The sequence below is a fragment of the Balaenoptera acutorostrata genome, chromosome 10 (assembly GCF_949987535.1).
Source record: "Balaenoptera acutorostrata chromosome 10, mBalAcu1.1, whole genome shotgun sequence".
Taxonomy (NCBI): domain Eukaryota; kingdom Metazoa; phylum Chordata; class Mammalia; order Artiodactyla; family Balaenopteridae; genus Balaenoptera; species Balaenoptera acutorostrata.
The window spans coordinates 104,624,894-104,643,819 of NC_080073.1; the positions used below are offsets into that span (position 1 = coordinate 104,624,894).

The window sequence follows — 18,926 nt, forward strand, 5'->3', positions numbered from 1 at the left end:
TCCATGTGTCTCCACGTGTACCCATGCCTGTGTGTTTACATATTGAAACAATTCATTACCAATTCTTCTCCCTTTATTTCTTTTATGTTACAATTAAGGCAATATATTGATTTTTTAAACTTGTATGAGTCATTATGTCATTATATCGATTTAAAAAAAATCATGTGTGTAGGTTATATTATCTATGAATTTCATTTCAGGATAGTAAGGGGAGCATTATAAACATTTGTTATAGAAAGGGGACATTTGGGTCTGACATTTATTATAGAAGGGGTGGCCTTTGGATCTGACCCGAGCTGAAAACCACCGATTTATATCATTACACTGAACGTAGCCTCACGCTGGGCACACTTGTATCACGGTTTATTTAGCCCATCTACCACTGATGGATAGTGAGGTGTCTTGGTTCACATAAGCAGCACTCTGATAAACACACGTGTTTACAAAGATATGTCTGGGCACTCCCTGAATTATTTCCTCAGGGGGAAAAAGTCATAGGAGTGGAACTGCTGAGTCAAAGGAATGCACATTTTCCATTTCAACGTAGTCCTTCCAAATTATTCCACTAAGACAGCGTGAGACACGTGTGTGTGGGACTCTGGGAGGAGCACGACACGCAAGGCAGCAGGCGCTGCGCGACGCACCGGGGGCGGAGCCAGATCCTGCACCTGGGGCGGGGCCAGAGCCTGCACCGGGGGCGGGGCCCGAGCCGTGTCCTGGGAGCTGCGCGTCTGTGCCCAGAAGTGGCGCCAGGGCCTCCGCTAGAGCCGGGCCTCCGCGCAAAGTGGGTGGCCTTCCTGAGGTGTTGGCCCCTCTGCAGTTAGCAAGCATCCTTTGATAAATCCCTTTCCACCCTAAACTGGCCTGAGTGGATTCTCTGGTAGGCAACCATTATTCCTGACAGATCAGAAACCTAACTCAGTTTCAAGTGACTTTGGCTCATTTTAGTGGCGTTTTTCCCTTGGACCTTGCTATGTGTTGAACTGAATCCTCTAAAAATTCATATGTCGAAGCCCTAACCCCCAAGACCTCAGAATGTGACCTTATATGGAAATAAGGTCATTGCAGGTATAATCAGTCATACTGGATTAGGGTGGGTGCCACCTCCTCTGATACGACCAGTACCCTGATAAAAGGGAGAGATTTGCGCGCGCGCACACGAGCACAGCGCGTGAAGATGGAGGCGGGGACTGAGGCGATGGGCCTACAACACAAGGGGCGTCAAGGACGCGCAGCAAACCCCCAGGGGCTGGGGGAGGGGCCCGGAGCAGCTTCCCCTCCCGCTCAGAAGGAAGCAACCCTGCCAGCACCTTGATTTTGGACTCCCAGCCTCCAGAGCTGTGAGACCGTCAAGTTCTGTCGTTGAAGCCCCCAGTCTAGGGTACTTTGTTTCTGTAGCCCGAGAAAACGAATACAGACGTCTAAGCCTCCATGACTGAATTTGCCATCTCCTAATGCCACTGCTCAGCAGAACTGTTGCGTGACAAAGCCCGAGGCCAACTCAGGAGTCGTCTGTTCCGCCCGACACCCCCCCTGCTCTGACACACAAAGAAGTAAAACCCAAAGAGGCCGCAGGACTCGTCCAAAATCTGACAGCTGGCTGGCAGCAGGGCCAGGCATAGAAGCCCTGCCTTTTAGGTTCTGCCTAACATCCTTCCTACCGAGATGCGAACTTCAAGGACACAAAGCTCTGGAGGTGGGTCGGGACAGAATCCACCCTGCAAAGCTCACAGCTACTCTGTGGTCGCTTCCCAGCCGAATCGCCCCGGAAGTCTCTGAGAGTAGAGTGATGGCCTCTCCCCAGCATTTCCGGGAGCGCGGTCTGAGAATCCGTGTGTTTTAGGAGCTCAGCGGCCACACGTGGAACACTTGCACACTTCCTACCCCACGTCGGCGAGCGGGAGGGGTAGGGCCTGGGCTGCGGGGACAGACCCGGGCTGAGGACTGCCAGCTGCGTGACCTCGAGCACATCACTGAGTTCTCCAGGGCGAAGCTTCCTCGTCCGTGCAAGGAAAGTCACGTCCTTCACGGCCTCGTTAGGCTGCATGGAGTTCAAAGAGAAAATTCACATACGGCTCGTACCAGGGTGCCCGGCACATAGTAAACGCTCATTGGGATTCAGTGATTATTATATCGTCATTCCTACAGAAGCGAGCATGACCTTGACAATCCCTGATCTTCAGGCCGCACCACGCCTGACGTCAGCGGCCAGGCCTGCGCTGTTATTTTTTAACCCCTCTAATGAGGTCATAGGCTCACACGGCTCCCTCCACCTGGATGTCTTTCTGCACCTTTCAGAATCCTCCTCCCTCCTTAAGGTCAAGTGCCACCTCCTCCTGACACCTGCCTTGGTTTTAGACTCCCAGCCTCCAGAGCTGTGAGTCGGTACATTTCTGTCGCTTAAGCCCCCCGTCTATGGAATTTTGTCTCAGTCACCCTAGAGTCCAGTCCCGGTCCCCTTCCTGTGTCCCCAGCCCCGTCTGAGCCTCCGGAGGCCTGGTCACGGGCTTATTCACGGTGGTGGTGCCTGCTCTGTGTCTGTCTGGCCCCATGCAGAGCCCCGTGTCTGGTGCAAAGGAGATGCTCCGGGAACCTTCCCCGAACGGGATGAAGTATGAACGCTCATTCTGGTCCCAGCAAAGCCCTACTGGGCTTCTCTGGGGGCCGTGAGTCCCGCCCAAGTGATGCATCAACGCACCCCTTACAGGAGGACAAGGGCTGACTGGGGGAAATGCCCAGGTCAAGGGTGGCATCAGCCTCGCAGGTGAATACCAGGAACAGCCAAAGGACTCCAGTCACGGTTTCTGAAAGATGCTTCTGAATCCGCAGCAGCTGCACCAGGCATCCCGCTGTGACCCCCCGGGAACCGCACACAGAGCCTGACACCTGGAGCCCTGATCCCCCAAAGGAAAGGATGGTGGTTACGGGGTGAAAACCTCACTTGTGTGCGGCTGTATTAACCCCGGTGCCACTGGGGAGCAGGCCCTGCCGCTGAACGCGGTTTGCGCCCACGTTTCTTATCCCGGACGTTCAGGGTATCAGGTCAGGTGAGATGAAAGAGGCAGAGAGAGAGAGAGATGAATGGTGTACTGCTGAGTTATTTTTCTCTTAAATATCTCCTCTTTTTCATCTCTTTGACATCCTAACCTGAAAGGAAATTTCTCTCTCTCTCTCCTCTTAATGAAATGCGGCTGCACGGGTTTGAAGGAGGCCATGTCACTCCTGTCACCTGTGAACAAGAGAGGCAGCTCTCGGGGTCGAAGTAATGATGACACCGATGATTAAAACCCACCGAAAATCTCTGAGCTTCTGTTTACCATAATTTTCGACGTCTCTCTCAGCTTCCCCGGGTTCACCAGCCCTGCTGAGGATTTGGCAAATGCTTCGGAACTTGGTGACTTGAACTTTTCCTGCCGTTGTGCAGTGAACTAGTAGTCACTAGCGAGACAGAGGTTTTCCGTTTCTTCCTAGAGCTCCTCTTCCTCCTGAAACCCAGACTCTACACTTTGCTTCTTCTTGCCTTTCTTGTCACTCTAGATGGCTCTCATTAATCACTGCCTGTCCCTCCTCTGGGGCGTCTCTGAAATTTATTTCTTTTTCTCCCACCTTGGTCCCCACTTTAGCCTAGAATGTCATGCCTGGATCACTGTAACCTCCTTTCTGCTCCCAAACTTCTCACATAAACCTCAGCCATGAATCTACACTCAGACACCAACAAAGTGTTTATCCTGACATTCAACTCCCTCCCCATCCTGACCCTTCTGGGCCTTGTCTAATATTCCTCTCTCCCTCCCTCCCTCCCTCCCTCCCTCCCTCCATCCATCTCATTCATTTATCTATCTATCATCTATCTGTCTATCATCTCTATCCATCTATCTATCATCTATCCATCTCCCTATCTATCCCTCTATCTACTATCTATCAATCTATCATCTATCTATCCATCTCCCTATCTGTCATCTATCTATTACCTATGTGTCATCTATCTATCTATCTATCTATCTATCTATCTATCTATCTATCATCACCCTCTATTCTCATACATAGGTCTTTACCTGAATCAGGACCATGTTCCTTCTGGCCTCAGAACACTTCATTCCTGAACACATGCTGTTTTTTCTAAGTCCTACAAGATGCTTCTCTAATAAATCAGAACTCTATGTCAGTACATTTGGGGACTGCACACTTCAGCCCCTCTTGGGGTTCACAGTGCACCTTTACACTTTAAAAGCCCTTAGAAGTCCTATAGCCAAATACGTGCTATTCTCTCTACCTAGAACATTACCCCCAAGCCCCTCCCCCACTGACTAATTAAATCTTTACTCACCTTTCAGGCCCTGCTTAAATGTCGCTTTCTCAAGGAAGCCTTCCTTCACCCTCCTCCCAAACTGTGTGCGGCCCGACACAGCTTCCAAGCACCTTCTATCCCTCCTGCAGCCCAGCCATCCCACTATAACCAGCATGATATCTGTACTTCCTGCTGGAACGCAAGTTCCACAAAGGCGGGGCCCCCATGCTCGCTCGGCGTCTCCCCAACACAGCACAGCACTGACACCAGTGGCTCATACACATTTACTGACCCACTAAGGAAAAAATAAAACTTTGGGAAACATTACACCAAACCATATTCTGGACGTGGGAACTTTCCCCCTTGTTATCTGACAGGCTTCGCCGCAGTGGCTACACATTGGGAGGACGCTCCCCTTTCCCCTTGCCTGAGATGCTTCCCCTCCTTGCCAGGGAACAGATCCCACCCACTGAGATCAGTTAGGACTCTTTATGTTGCAAGTCACAGAAAATCCAGTTAAAACTAGTCTGTATAATAAAGGGCACTAAAAAATCAAGGCCTGGGGGCTTCCCTGGTGGCGCAGTGGTTGAGAATCTGCCTGCCAATGCAGGGGACACGGGTTCGAGCCCTGGTCTGGGAAGATCCCACATGCGGCAGAGCAACTAGGCCCGTGAGCCACAACTACTGAGCCTGCGCGTCTGGAGCCTGTGCTCCACAACAAGAGAGGCCGCGATAGTGAGAGGCCCGCGCAACGCGATGAAGAGTGGCCCCCGCTTGCTGCAACTGGAGAAAGCCCTCGCACAGAAACGAAGACCCAACACAGCCAAAAATAAATATAAATAAATTAAAAAAAAAAAATCAAGGCCTGGGACTAGCAAGGGATTGTGCGGCAAATCAAACGCTGTCGCCCACGGCCTGGCGCCCCCCTGGCTCTGTCCGGCTCCCCGATTTGCGTTCCGTGGGGAGGCTTCCCCCCAGCACCCACACCCATGCTCTCAGCCCCGGGCTCCCCCTCTGACGTAGAAGCAGCTTCATTCCACACTGGGCGTCTGCTGGCGTCCTCCAAGAAAAAGGCAGGAAGCTTTTCTTTCCATGAAGTCCTAGGCATGCATGTGTGGCCTCCTTGTCTCTGAACCGACCACGGTTTAATCCAATCCCAGTCCAACGGGCCTGAAGCATCGATGCCAGGCAGACGAGCATGGGCGGGGAGAGGTCTGTCAAGGGAACTTTGTTCTGTTTGGAAGAGGAAGTGACTGCAGGGTGGTCACCGTCTTTCAAGGCTGGTTCAAGCCTGAACTCTAAGAAAACTCTGGACAAGTGTGAAGTCTCCTCTCTGGGACCTTCCACGGGGTGCTTGTGGTCTGTAGCACAAACTTTGGGCCTTTATACATGGTGTGAGATTGTCCTCTAAGTGACTCAGCTCTGTGAATAACAATTTACTCCAAAACTCAGCGGGTTATTACAATCAACTTACCCTGCTCCCGGATTTTCTGGGCCAGTAATTCGGGAGGGGCACAGTGGGGAGGGTTTATCTCTGTTCCATGAGGTCAGAGGCCTGAGCCAGGAGGATTCAAAGGCTGGGAGTGACTGAACGGCTGGGGGCAGGAATCGCGTGACAGTGTCGTCACTCCTAAGTCTGGCGGTCGATGCCGGCGCTCAGCCCGAACCTCAGCTGGGGCCGGAGGCCACAGCCACTCTTCATGCGGTCTGGGCTTCCCCACAGCATGGCGGCCTCAGGCTTCTTACGTGAGGGCCCAGGGCTCCCAAGGCAAGCATCCCTGGAAAACCGAGGGGAGTCTTGCCTCTCATGACTTAGCCTCAAAAGTCACATAGTATCCCGACCACAGTGGCCGCAAGCCCATGCGGTTTCAAGAATAAGAAACACAGGGCCTACCTCTCACTGGGAGGAGGGCCAATCCTGCTGCAAGAAGAGTGTGGGCTGGGGGACATCCTTGCAACCGTCTATAGAGAACACAACACGCCAGAGCCCATCACATATTTTGAGGATCTTAAGGGACTCTTTATAAATACTGCTTGAACCAGCCATTGAATCTAAGAACAGGAATAGTTTGCCAATTATAGGTTAGTTTAATCTGTAACAAAATCAGATAAACCTTTGTTAGGTTTTCTGTTTAAAAGGTTTAAAAGGTTCTGTTTTGTTAGAAATACGTGGAAGAGAACAGGTTGCGCGCAAGATTAAAATAGAGAGGAAGATGCTAGAGACAACCACGTAAGGACCTGAAATAGTAACTGGAAGGGGATTTGGTCTTGGGAAGAAGCTGCCTCTAGGAATCGTCCAAACAGTTTTCTAAGTTCTCCATCACGGGGCCTCTCCTCCTGAATCCTCACCTCGAACTCTGTAACCCTAGGCAATGCCAAATTTCTCGTAGTTTCTCAGAGTTTAGCACAAACTCACTCTCCTCAGAGCCTCTGCACATGCTGCCCCTCCCAACTGGGGCTATTTCTAGTCCTAAGGCAGGTCCACCTTAGATGTCACCTCCTCCAGGAGGCCTTCCCTGACACACTTCTCTTTTCTGCCATCACATAATATCCCGCCTTTGGGGCACAGCCTGGTTACTTGTTTGTCTCCCCCACTAAGCTGTAAGTTCTGTGAAAACAGAGACAAAATCCATCTCAGTAACCATTGTATGACCGTGCCTGGCACACAGGAAGGCCTCAAAGGACACGCAGCAGGTGCTGTCACTGCCTCCACCCAGAGCCTCTGTTCTGATCACTTTAGTCCAGGCTGGTCCCACTTTCTGCTGCCAGCACCTGCACCCCTTTGTCTGAGCACTTCCTCTGGCCACCAAAGCCTACCCTGCCTACTCCAGCAGCGGGGCAGAAGTTCCAGGAACTCACGCTCCCTCGGCATGATTGGTTCTCAATCAATGACTGATGGGAGTTGGTGTACAAATATCCCAGCTCCCTCCCCCACCTTGGGTGGGGTAACTCTGAGGCAGGTGCTCTGCGCTGGATCCCAAAGTTCCCCAGCATGACGAAGCCCCACGGCGGCAGCTGACTTGCCAACGCACGCTTCGTTGGCTGCCTTCTTTCTCTGTCTTACTTCCTCACTTCAGCTCCTCGGTAAAGAACGTGCTCTCAAATCCTTGGCTCAGGATCTGTGTCCCCAAGAAGCCACACTAGGACAGAGTGCTTGTTGAATGAATGAGTGAGTCTCTGTCCCAGGCCCCACCTCCCCGCCGGTGCAGGTAAACTGACTGCCAGCAGCCTCTCATGTCCTGAGCCAGGAAGAGCAAATACCCCGCAGGGAATTTCAGACCTTCACTTCTATCTCTACTGACATTTGTAATCGAGACACACACACAGGAACATTATCTTACCTAAAAGTGCCATGTTGAGACAACGGCACCGAAAGAGATGCTTAAGTCAGTAAACAACACGGCCCCTACAGATGAAATCAGCTCCAGCAGTGGAGGCGTGGGCTAGCGAGATCAATAGCCGGACAAATCATACCACTGGCTTTCCATTTGCTTGGCCCTTGACTGGCATCACACCATCTTCCTCCCCTCCTGCTGCAGAAAAAGAGACGCAGAACCACTCTGGGTGTGTCGCCCAGCAGTGGAGGGGAAGCAGAAGTTGGAGACAGGTCTCCTTTCTCTCCTCTACAAGCTGTTACCGTAACTTGGATCACATACGGGTCCAGGGTCAGCCTTTTATTTCCCCACCACGCTTCCCCGACAATTCTCTATTTTTCTTCCTTCCAGAGCACTAATAGGTGTTTGCCGGGCGTGGGAAGGATGCAGCCCAGCTCTACAGGGAATGAGCACTAGAGCCGCTGGAAGAGTATGAGGCTGAATCCTGCAAGCGGCCTTCTGGGGTCAGAAATTCAGCAGTCCAGGATTTGATGTTCTCCTCAGGCCAAACCCAGCTCCATCTCTGAGAGGGGAGGGGGACACAGAAGGGAGAAGTGGGCCCTGGGAAGAAAGACACTTGTACTTCCCTCCCCCCAAAAGAAATAATCTTTAAATTAAATTTAAACAAATGTAGATGGGGTAAAGAAATCTTAGGAAATCTAAGGACTCCAAGTATTGAAGAGGGAGCTGTTTTGCCATATTTAAAGTGTGTGTGTGTTTGTGGCGGTGGGGAGATATTTCCTCTTCCCCTCTAAGCTCCTCTGGCTGGTCTAAGAATTAAATTGACATGAGACAGATTAACAGGAAAAAATCAAAAAAAGTTTAATAACACATAACATGGGAGAAACCCAGGAAAACTGAGTAACTCGCCAAAATGGCCGAAACCCTCACCTTAAACATTTTCAGCTAAAGACAAAAGAAGATGCTGGGGGTAGTGATTTGAGACCTCAAAGGGTAGGAAGGCAGTTGACGTGGAGATGGAAAAGCAAAGGCCTGGTAAGCAAACGTCTGCTGGGCCAGCAGAGACAATGGGACACAGAGAGGAGTTTTAACAGACAGGCTTTGCACATCTAGTTCATACTATACTGATCTATGGTGATGGCTCCTTCCTGGAACAGGTCTTCTGTCAACACACTTTAGGCAGTTAAAGAGAAGGTCAAAGTTTCTTCCTGAGTCTTTGGGCTTTAAAAATAATAAGCCTAGATTAATCCTCATGCCAAAGAGATACATTTTGGGGTGGCAAACTTTGCTCCCCTACTGTGTTTCCGATACAACTTAAATCTGTCTGCTCTAACACTGACTGACATGTCTCCCTGCTTCCAATGGCCTCCTCTCAAATCCAATCACCTACCAATCATATTACTCCAAATCCTACCATTCAACTCTCCTACCTAAAACCACTGGCTCCCAGTTGCCTCTAGGGGGTGTACTGAAGTGCCTGCAGAGCCCTGGCAGTTTCCTGGGAGACATAAGGGAGTGGTGGGGACTGAGGCAAACAGAGAGCCCGTGCCTGGTTTAAAGCCGGCAGCAGTCACCTGGCACCAGCCCCCCGCAGGATCACGAATCCAGTGATGCCACATCTTCCCAGTCTTCCAAGAGATGCTAGAAAGGTACTGACTTTTAAAACTTTTTATGAATTAAACAAACCAAGTTCCTAGGATTAAAAAATAATAATAATAAAAATCATCTCATGGCCACCAGCTTGCAAGCTCCAGCCCACAGGATAAAGTTTAAGCCCATCAGCATGGCATCCAACGCCTTTCATGGTCTTGTCCATTCTTGTTTCTGTCCCAGTCAATCCCTTTGTCCCCAAAGCTCCACACCACCCATGGCTGCTCAAGGTAATACATAGAGTCCAAAGGGGAGGGGACAGACATACCTTGAAGTGGAGCCCACAGAGCAAGCTCCCCGTTTCTGCTGAGATTGCTATTGAAGGTGGCTCTGAAGGAGATGATGGGGCACCAAGCTCCCCTCGGACTCCTTCTTGGCTCACACCCCCTCCAGCTTTAAAGACCCAGTTTCCTGGGGGCTTCCCTGGTGGCGCAGTGGTTGAGAATCTGCCTGCTAATGCAGGGGACACGGGTTCGAGCCCTGGGCTGGGAAGATCCCACATGCCGCGGAGCAACTAGGCCCGTGAGCCACAATTACTGAGCCTGCGCATCTGGAGCCTGTGCTCCACAACAAGAGAGCCCGCGATAGTGAGAGGCCCGCGCACTGCAATGAAGAGTGGCCCCCACTTGCCACAACTGGAGAAAGCCCTCGCACAGAAACGAAGACCCAACACAGCCAAAAATAAATAAATAAATAAATAAAAAAATTAAAAAAAAAAAAAAGACCCAGTTTCCTCTCAACGGGATGCTCTGCTCTGTGTTTATCCACCCCGCAAACTTAAACTCGCCTTAGGCCTCCCTGAAGACGCTCCAGAAAGCATCCCTCCCTTTCACTTCTGCACCCTGCACGCATCTCACTAAAACACGTGTCACAGAGTCGTGCATTTGGCGCTTCTCCTGAACTCCCCGGGTCGGGCTCTGTCATGTGGTGCCCATGTCCTCAGGGCCTGGCCCACGCAGCCCTCCTGCTGCTTCTGCACTCCGACCTCTCGAATCACGTATCCCACCTGCGCGAACACCCAGACACGCAACGGCTGCGTGTTGAAACGAAACCACATGGAGATCTGAGAATCCACGTGGCCGGGCTCCCGGCTCGCAACGCCCTCGCCCCCGTCACCTGCCCGCCCCGCTTCCTAACCCAGGTTCCCGCTCCTCCGCCGGGAGGCTGGCGAGGCGCGCACCCGCCGCGGGGGCGCAGGTGGCGGGCGGAGCGCAGGGACGCACTGCCGCGTCCGCCGGCTTGGAAACGGAGCCGCCTCGTCCGGGCGCCGGGACCCGCCCGGGAAGCGGCGCCGGCAGTGGAGGGGCGGGGCCTGCGCGGTGCAGGGGCCCCGGGGAGGCGGGGCTCGAGCCGCGGCCGGGATCGCTGCGGAGGAGGGGCCTTGGGGGAGGCCTTGCTCAGGGGTGGAGGAAACAAGCTTCCGTTTTCGGCCCAAGCCAAGGGGAGTCCCAGGAAGGACGGGCGTAGCCCGGGGGTCTTTCCTGGAATCACAGGCCTGGGGGCTTTTCCACTGGGACGGCAAGGAGTATTTGGAAAATGTGCTTTTAACTAGAAAAGGGATCTTGTCACTTTGATATTTTAAAACCCTCGGGGAAGTGTCTTCTTTGTACCAGGGACTTGGGGGGGGGCATTATTTTATATTTGTTTTGCATTAACTTAACGTACTTTTATTTGCATTACTTCCGTTAATCCTCATGACGCCTCTGGGGGTAGGCACCGTTTTCAACTATCAGGAACTCATGCTTGCAGGTGCCCAGCCCTTGTTGATGAGATGCCCCCAACACGCGTGCGCGCGCACACACACACACACACCCTTTTCTCCAAGCGGGCTGGCATTCATTCACGCTTCTGTCTGGCGACCTGGGAGGGAAGAGGACGTTGGGATGAGGCGGAGGTAAATGGAAAGCAGAGGAGAATGGTGGCAGTGGAGGGCCGCTGGCTGGAGTATGGTAAGAGGTGAAAGGGCCGGAGGCTTACTGGATTTTTCAAGAATGACTCAGAGAGACTCCGGAACTGGACAGAGTTGCTGCATTTAAGGTGGAGAAGCCCATTCTCTTCATCTGTATAGAAACAGCATTGCTCTGGTGCCCCACGGGGCGTGGAGACTTAAATGAATCCCAACGCGGTTTTGGCAGTCCGATGAGGGCGTCTCCTGGAGACCGAGCATCAACGAGGCGGGGCGGTGGGGGGGGGGGGGCGGTGGGGGGTGGGGGGGAACAGGTGCAGAAGAGGCAGCAGGGGCAGGTGTGACAGAGCAGGTAACTAGCTGACAGGCTGGCTCTGGGCACGTGAGCCACCCTCCAGGGACTCACAGGAGCAAGTGGGGGACAGTGTGAAGGGGCTACAGGCCTGGGGGCGCTCAGGCAACTCTGTCATTAAAGGTAAGTGTGACATATCACAGACACAGGCTCAGGAGGTCCCCTGGGCACCTGGATCACACCCCTATCATAAAGAAGAAAACACAGATTCAAAGACATTAAATACTTTTTAAAATATGCACCGAAAAGCAGAGGAACGGAGAGCAGCTGGGATTTGAAAGCGGCTCTTGCCGATGCTCTGAGCGAGCACAGGAGCGTGAGAACCAAGAACCCTCCGCTTTCATCCCAAATCCACCTGCTCTTTTGCGGCAAGTTGCGCAGGGGTTTGCATGAGCGATTTCTGCCTTGGCTTTTCCATCTTTTAGGGACATTCTATGGTATTCACCCCTACTAACTTTAGTGAAACAGAATCATCATGGTCTAATAAGGAAATATACATAGTTAAGCTTGACTGGTAAAAAGAAAATGATTCATTTACAAGGGCAAAGCATTTCATTTTTAAAAGTAGCTGGAGGAAATAAAGAGCTGTTACAGAAAAACCTAATAATTGTTGGTCATGTGAGCTAACTGTTGAGGTTTGTGGTTTGTTTTGCTTTTTAAGAGTAACACCGTGGAAGAATAATGTTAAGATGGCAATACTCCCCAAATTGGTCTACAGATTCAACACAATCTTTTTGAAAAATCCCAGCTGCTTTTTTTTGCATAAATTGGCAAATAGATCCTAAATTCACACAGAATTGCAAGGGACCCAAAATAGCCAAAACAATCTTGAAAAAGATCAAAGTTGGAAGACAGACTTCCCAATTTCAAGACTCACTCACGACAAATCTACACTAATCAAGACAGTGTGTACTGGCATAAGGATAGACATATGTTGAGAGTCCAGGAATAAATTCAGATAGGTAATTGATTTTCAACAAGGATGCCAAGACAATCTAATGGGGAAAGAATAGTCTTTTCAACAAATGGTGTTGGGGTAACTGGATATCCACATGCAGAAGAATGGAGTAGGACCTGTACTTCATACCATATGTCTTAAGTGTTAAGTCTTAGAAAAAAAAAACAGGAATAAACCTTTGTGACCTTGGGTTAGACATGACACCAAAAGCACAAACAACACAAGAAAAAATAGATCAATCAAACTTCATTAAAATTAAAAACGTTGGGACTTCCCTGGTGGTGCAGTGGTTAAAAATCCACCTGCCAATGCAGGGAACACGGGTTCAAGCCCTGGTCTGGGAAGATCCCACATACCGTGGAGCAACTAAGCCCATGCACCACAACTACTGAGCCTGCGCGCCTAGAGCCCGTGATCCGCAACAAGAGAAGCCACCACGATGAGAAGCCCGCGCACTGCAACGAAGAGTAGCCCCCGCTCACCGCAACTAGAGAAAGGCTGTGCGCAGCAACGAAGACCCAACGCAGCCAAAAATAAATAAATAAAATAAATTTTAAAAAATTTATTAAAAAAAATTTTTCTAATAAAAACTTTTATGTTTCAAAGGATACCACCAAGAAAGTGAGAAGACAGCCCACAGAGTGGGGAAAATTATTTGCAAGTCTATATGATAAGGGTCTAGAATCCAGAATATATAAAGAACTCTTACAAATCAATACTAAAAAGACAATCAAATTTTTAAATGGGCAAAGGATTTGAATATACATTTCTTTAAAGAAGATATACAAATGACCAATAAACACATGAAGAGATGTTTCACATCGCTAATCATTAGGAAAATGCATATCAAAATCACAATAAGATACCACTTCACACCTAGTAGGGTGGCTATAATAACAAAGATGGAGAAATAACAACTGTCAGTGAGGATGTGGGGACACTGGAACACTTATACATTGCCACTGGGAATGAAAGATGTGTTTCCCCTTTGGGATACCATTTGGCAATTCTTCAATAAGCTAAACATGGAGTTAAACAGCAAGAGAATTGAAAACATATGCACACAATAACTTGTACACAAATGTTTACAGCAGCATTATTCATAAAACCCCAAAAGTGGAAATAACCCAAATGTCCATCAACTGATGAATGGATAAACAAATATGGTCTAGCCAAACAATGGAATATTGCTTAGCCATTGAAAAATGAAGTTCTGGGAATCCCTGGTGGCACAATGGATAAGACTCCATACTCCCGATGCAGGGGTCCCGGGTTCGATCCCTGGTCAGGGAACTAGATCCCACATGCATGCCGCCACTAAGAGTTCACATGCCACAACTAAAGATCCCGCCTGCCGCAACTAAGGAGCCCGCCTGCCACAACTAAGACCCAGTGCAACCCAAACAAATAAATAAATATGTTTTAAAAATGAAGTTCTGCTACATGCTGCAACATGGATGAACCTGGAAACCATTATGTTAAGTAAAAGAAGCCAGGCACAAAAGGACACACATCTAAATTCCACTTATATGAAGTCTGGAATAAGCAAATCTATAGAGACAGAAAAGTAAATTTGTTGTTGCCAGGGGCTAGGGGGAGGGGACAATGGGACAGTGTCTGCTAACATGTGTGGGTTTCTTTTGGGGTGATGAAAATGTTCTGGAGTTAGATAGTTGTGATGGTTGCACAACTTTGTGATCATATTAGAACAATTGAATTGTACACTTTAAAAGAGTGAATTTTGTGGTGTGTTAAATATAGCTCAAATTTTTAAAAATGCTTGGATGTGGGTAAAAATAAATAAGAAAAACACTCAAGAAGTATGGCCTGGGGCTTCCCTGGTGGCGCAGTGGTTGAGAGTCCGCCTGCCAATGCAGGGGACACGGGTTCGAGCCCTGGTCTGGGAAGATCCCACATGCCGCGGAGCAGCTAGGCCCGTGAGCCACAACTACTGAGCCTGCGCGTCTGGAGCCTGTGCTCCGCAACAGGAGAGGCTGCGATAGTGAGAGGCCCGCGCACCGTGATGAAGAGTGGCCACCACTTGCTGCAACTAGAGAAAGCCCTCGCACAGAAACGAAGACCCAACACAGCCATAAATAAATTAATTAATTAAAAAAAAAAAAGAAATATGGCCTGGCAGTGCAGTCATCAGCTCATGAGACATGAGCCCAGACTCTCCCAAGCAAAGGGGCTGGCCTGGCCGGACCCTCAAAGAGAGAGAACTGGACAGAGGAACCCGCACTGTCCCTCACACGCAGGCAGAGAGCACCCCTCCCCAGAGCTGTTGCAGAAAAGAATTTCCCTCCAGTCTCCTTCAAGAATCTCAGCCACCCTCCCCAGGACCTCCTGTAGCCCGCATCACGCAGGTGACCACCCCATACCGTTACCTTCCAGAAACCAGGTTGTGTCCAGTGCATTCGATGGTTTCCGCATATTACCCAGGTCTAAAACCTGAATGGCCTTTAAGAATTCAGACCGCAAAGGAAGCAATCCAGTGCTTACAGGTATGGTCATTGTAGCATTTTTTATAACACTGAAGAACTGGAAACAACTAAATATCCAACAATGAGGAATGGGTTAGAAAAATCGTGGTACATCCTCACCCTGGAGTATTATGGAACTCCCGAAAGTAACGTCTAATAAATAATTTTTAGTGACATGGGGAAACACCTATGATAGTGGCAAGCAAAAAAATGCAAGAGACAAAATCGTACGGGAATTATGTTCTCAGCTATGATAAAAATATACTTAAGAAATATGCCATGCTATTAATAATGATCCTCTTTAGTGGGCGGATATTTTCATTCTACATTTTCTTTTCAAATTGTCCACCGTAAGTGTGTAATACTTTTGTTATTTCAAAAATCATTTGAGGTGAAATCCAGGTGGCAAGAGAGAGAAGAGAATTTTGACACAGCCTCGGATGAGCCATGGAGGATAAGCAGGACGGCGTGGCTCATCTCACGGCTCCTCCGCGGCATGCACTGGGCAGAAGCAAAAGCGGGAGGCGTGGCATCACCCTGGACATCAGCCGGGCCCACCACGGGGCGTAAGGCGGTGGCTTGTGGTTCCAGGACCCCTTCTGCTGGGGGAGCCTGGCCTAGTGTTGACCCAGGATCTAGTGTCATTAGCTCTGAGACTAGGCTGACTAATAAGATCGACGATTAGGGCTTTTAGAGTTTCTCTGGTGATTTCCAATAAATTATTTCTTTTGGTTCTATAGCAGCTGAGATAAGGACCACCATTACCCCCTGGTACTGACAGAGAAGATGAATCTGTGTTGGTAAAGGAAACACTGGACGCAGTAACAGGTAAGCCCAGAGCTCTCAGTGGCTCGGCACAACAAGAGTTGATTCCCTGCTCACATAGCAGTCACGTCCACAGACCACGTCTGGCGTGGTGGCCTTTCACGTAGCATTGCGGGACCCAGGCCCTTTCCTCTGTGGCCCTGTCCTCTTCTAAGTGCTCAGAGCTTTCTCCCTGCCGGCAGGTAGGGAACGAGGGAGTGGGAACCTGTTGCCAGCCTGGACGCGGCGTGGCACATGGCGTGCGTGCCTTCCAGGTACATCCATTGGCCGGAACCCATCCCAGGGCCACTGCTAGCTTCTCCTTTGTGCCCAGGGGAAAGGAAATGACTTGAGGAAGACCTAGAATCTCTGCCAGAGGTGTGACAGCGAACGGGCATTGGCTGGAGGTCAGGCACTGATCAGAGGCAGAGCCGACATTCAAACCAGGCAGAGTCTGGTCCTGTCCAGCCTTGGTCCTGCCCTCCTCCAAGGCCTCCAAGGCCTCCCCTCGGGAATGTTCTCTGGCCTCCTGCTACCAGCATCCCTCTAGGGCATTGATGCTGGAATGATCGTCGGGAAGGGTGAGAAAGTCTGATGAAAACATTTATGTGAAATAAGCTGTGAGCCTTTCCAGACCCATCGATAATCCTTGTACTGTGTGTTTTTTCCAGGTTTGTGTTTCCGTGATTAACTTCTGTAAGTCCCCACTAAACGTTACAAGGGGGTCAGACACCCATTTGAAGGCAGTGATTGGCAACCACGCCGTCATTTATCGGTTTGTTTTTGCAAGAGCAGGACTTCAAAGGCCCTTCCCTGCCTCCTAGGGCCTCTGCCACCCAGAGGGATCGGCTGCCGCGGGCGCAGGGGTGCGGGGGTCCTTAGCTCCACCTCCTCCCCTGATGGTAACTTTCCCCAGGAAGGTCTTTACTAAACAGGCTGAGCAGCAGCATGAACTTGGTAAACTACTCATCATCATTAAACAAAGGGTCTACAATTCACACATGCTTTAAAGAAATGCAGATACCTGGATACACTTATTAACTCACAAACATTTATTAAAAGAAATGAGAAGGGATCTAATTAACATCATCTCGACACTTCAACCACATTTTCTTATCTTACCGTCACATGAACTCTGCTGGGATGGGTCCTCCTATCCCGCGTTACGTAGCTGGCAACTGGTACATTGGGTAGTGAGTGAGGGGACCAGGGTTCATCTCGGCAACCTCTTGCTCCTGGCTTTTAACCTCCCTGAACCCCTTTCCTTGTCTGTACAGTGAGGAAGGAGTAAAAATTAGTAAATTAATAATAATAATTCCTACTTTTCAGAGTTGGGGAGGATTGAATGGGATCATAAATCCATAGCAGCCGAGGGATCATTATGATGACTATTTCTTACTTAGAGATAAGGAAATGTAGGCACAGACAGTATTTTTTCAAAGCCAGACAGCCAGGAGTGGCAAGGCTGGGTGAGCCTAGGAGCCTCTGGGTCGAATTCCTGAATCTTCCTCTTCCTCTTGCTGCCTTTATTTTCCAGGAGACGCGAGGAAGCAGGCACAGACACCTACGCTAGACCAGTCCATAGTTCACAGGCAAGAGTTCGTTCCATTTAATTCATCAAACGTCTCAATCACTGTCAAGTCAAACTCTGCTACTTTTTAAATAGTTCTTTATTCCGGCTTCTTGAATTAAAAGCATAGGTCATTTATCTTCACTCTTTCTCACCCAGGATGCATACTCAGCTGGGCATTCTGGAAGTTCTGGGGCCATCTCCTTAAAATTTATCACCAGCTCCACCCACCTCATGACCAGGGCTGCAGGACAGCACTGTGACGAGAGAGGGACCTACCACCTGGAGTCACAAGACCCGAGGACCCATCCCACCACATACTGGCTGTCGCATGCACGCAGTTTCTCCTCTCTGAGTCTCGGGTTCCTCAACCGTAAACCGGAGACACCTCTTACCTCACAAGCCCGTGGGATCAGATGAAGTAAAGCCCGTTGCAAACTGTAACGTTCTGTGGGATTGTTTTTACTGCCCAAACCACCGTCCATCGCCAGACAGTTCTTCAAATAGGAGACAGATTTCTTTCCCCTGGCAAGAAGAGTGACTAATATATTCCAGGATGCTTTGCATGTTCCTGGCCTTAAAATAAAACTGCACCCAAACAAGAATGCAGACTCAGCGCTTCATTCTCTGGCTCTCACCAAGCCTCTCCTCTGGGCCAGGCTCTGAGCCCCGTGCTCTGCGGAAGGCAAGGATGAGTAAGGGTTAGTCCCCACCCTCGCCTCCTTCACCATCCACTGCAAGAGGTCAGACGTTCATGTAAAGTGGCTCATACTTTAAGAGAGGAACAAAAAAAGTGTTAGAAAAGTTGAAAGGAGCAGGGGTTACGTTCAGTTTATTGAAATCGGGAAAAGCTTTTTGGAGGAGAAAATATTTGAGTTGCGTCTTAGAAGCTGGCTTATCTTCAGGCAGGTAAACGGAACCATGTGAGCGGGGGCTTGGAGGCAGGAAACAGCAGGCTCTGCAGGGAAACAGGAGGAGTATTTTGACTCGACTGAATCAAAGGTCCGTAAGGAAGAAGATGGGAAACAGGGACAGATGTGAGGGAGCTTGAAAGTCAGACCGATGGCTGTTTTCTAGGAAATAGGAATGGACCCGGCAGAGGTTCACAGAGGGACCTGGCGTGGGTGGAGACCAAAGGCAGGCAGAACTTTTCAGAGGTCGTTGCAGTGGTCCAAACGTGAGGACAGCAGCACCTGGAACGGAGAGACCCTGCAGGTATAGGATCCGCAAGCCTTGTCCGAATAACATAAAAGGTCTGGGACTCTACAAACTGGTAAGCAAGTCAGAGTTTGTTTCAATGGTTCAAAAACTCCACAAATTCATCCGTTTGACAAATCTGGGTGACGTGTGCTGGGGGCTGAGGACACAGCCAGGAGCAAGATGGATAGGACGTCCTATCCCACGAGGGGAGGGAGGTGGACCCTAAACAATTAACGCCATCTGGAGATGAGGGACCGAGGAACAGGGTGATACGACAGTGTCCTGATGGCAGGACTGGGGGGTAGAATTGCTGCTCAAGTAGGGAGGTGACATTGGGCTGAACTTTGAACATAAGAACCAGGGAAAAGTTGGGGGAAGAG

At 49.9% G+C, this 18,926-nt stretch overlaps 2 long non-coding RNA genes across 2 annotated transcripts; one reads left to right on the top strand and one right to left on the bottom strand.

Moving 5' to 3' along the window:
* Nucleotides 1-190: 190 nt before the first annotated feature.
* Nucleotides 191-17,830, bottom strand: LOC130708997 (uncharacterized). The gene is made up of 3 exons (XR_009009403.1): nt 17,176-17,830; nt 16,899-17,045; nt 191-2,041 (listed from the first exon to the last, which is right to left on the bottom strand). It is a non-coding gene; the product is annotated as an uncharacterized LOC130708997 (long non-coding RNA).
* Nucleotides 11,099-17,369, top strand: LOC103002177 (uncharacterized). Its single transcript, XR_450294.2, has 4 exons — nt 11,099-11,167; nt 15,713-15,800; nt 16,448-16,472; nt 17,314-17,369. It is a non-coding gene; the product is annotated as an uncharacterized LOC103002177 (long non-coding RNA).
* Nucleotides 17,831-18,926: the final 1,096 nt, after the last annotated feature.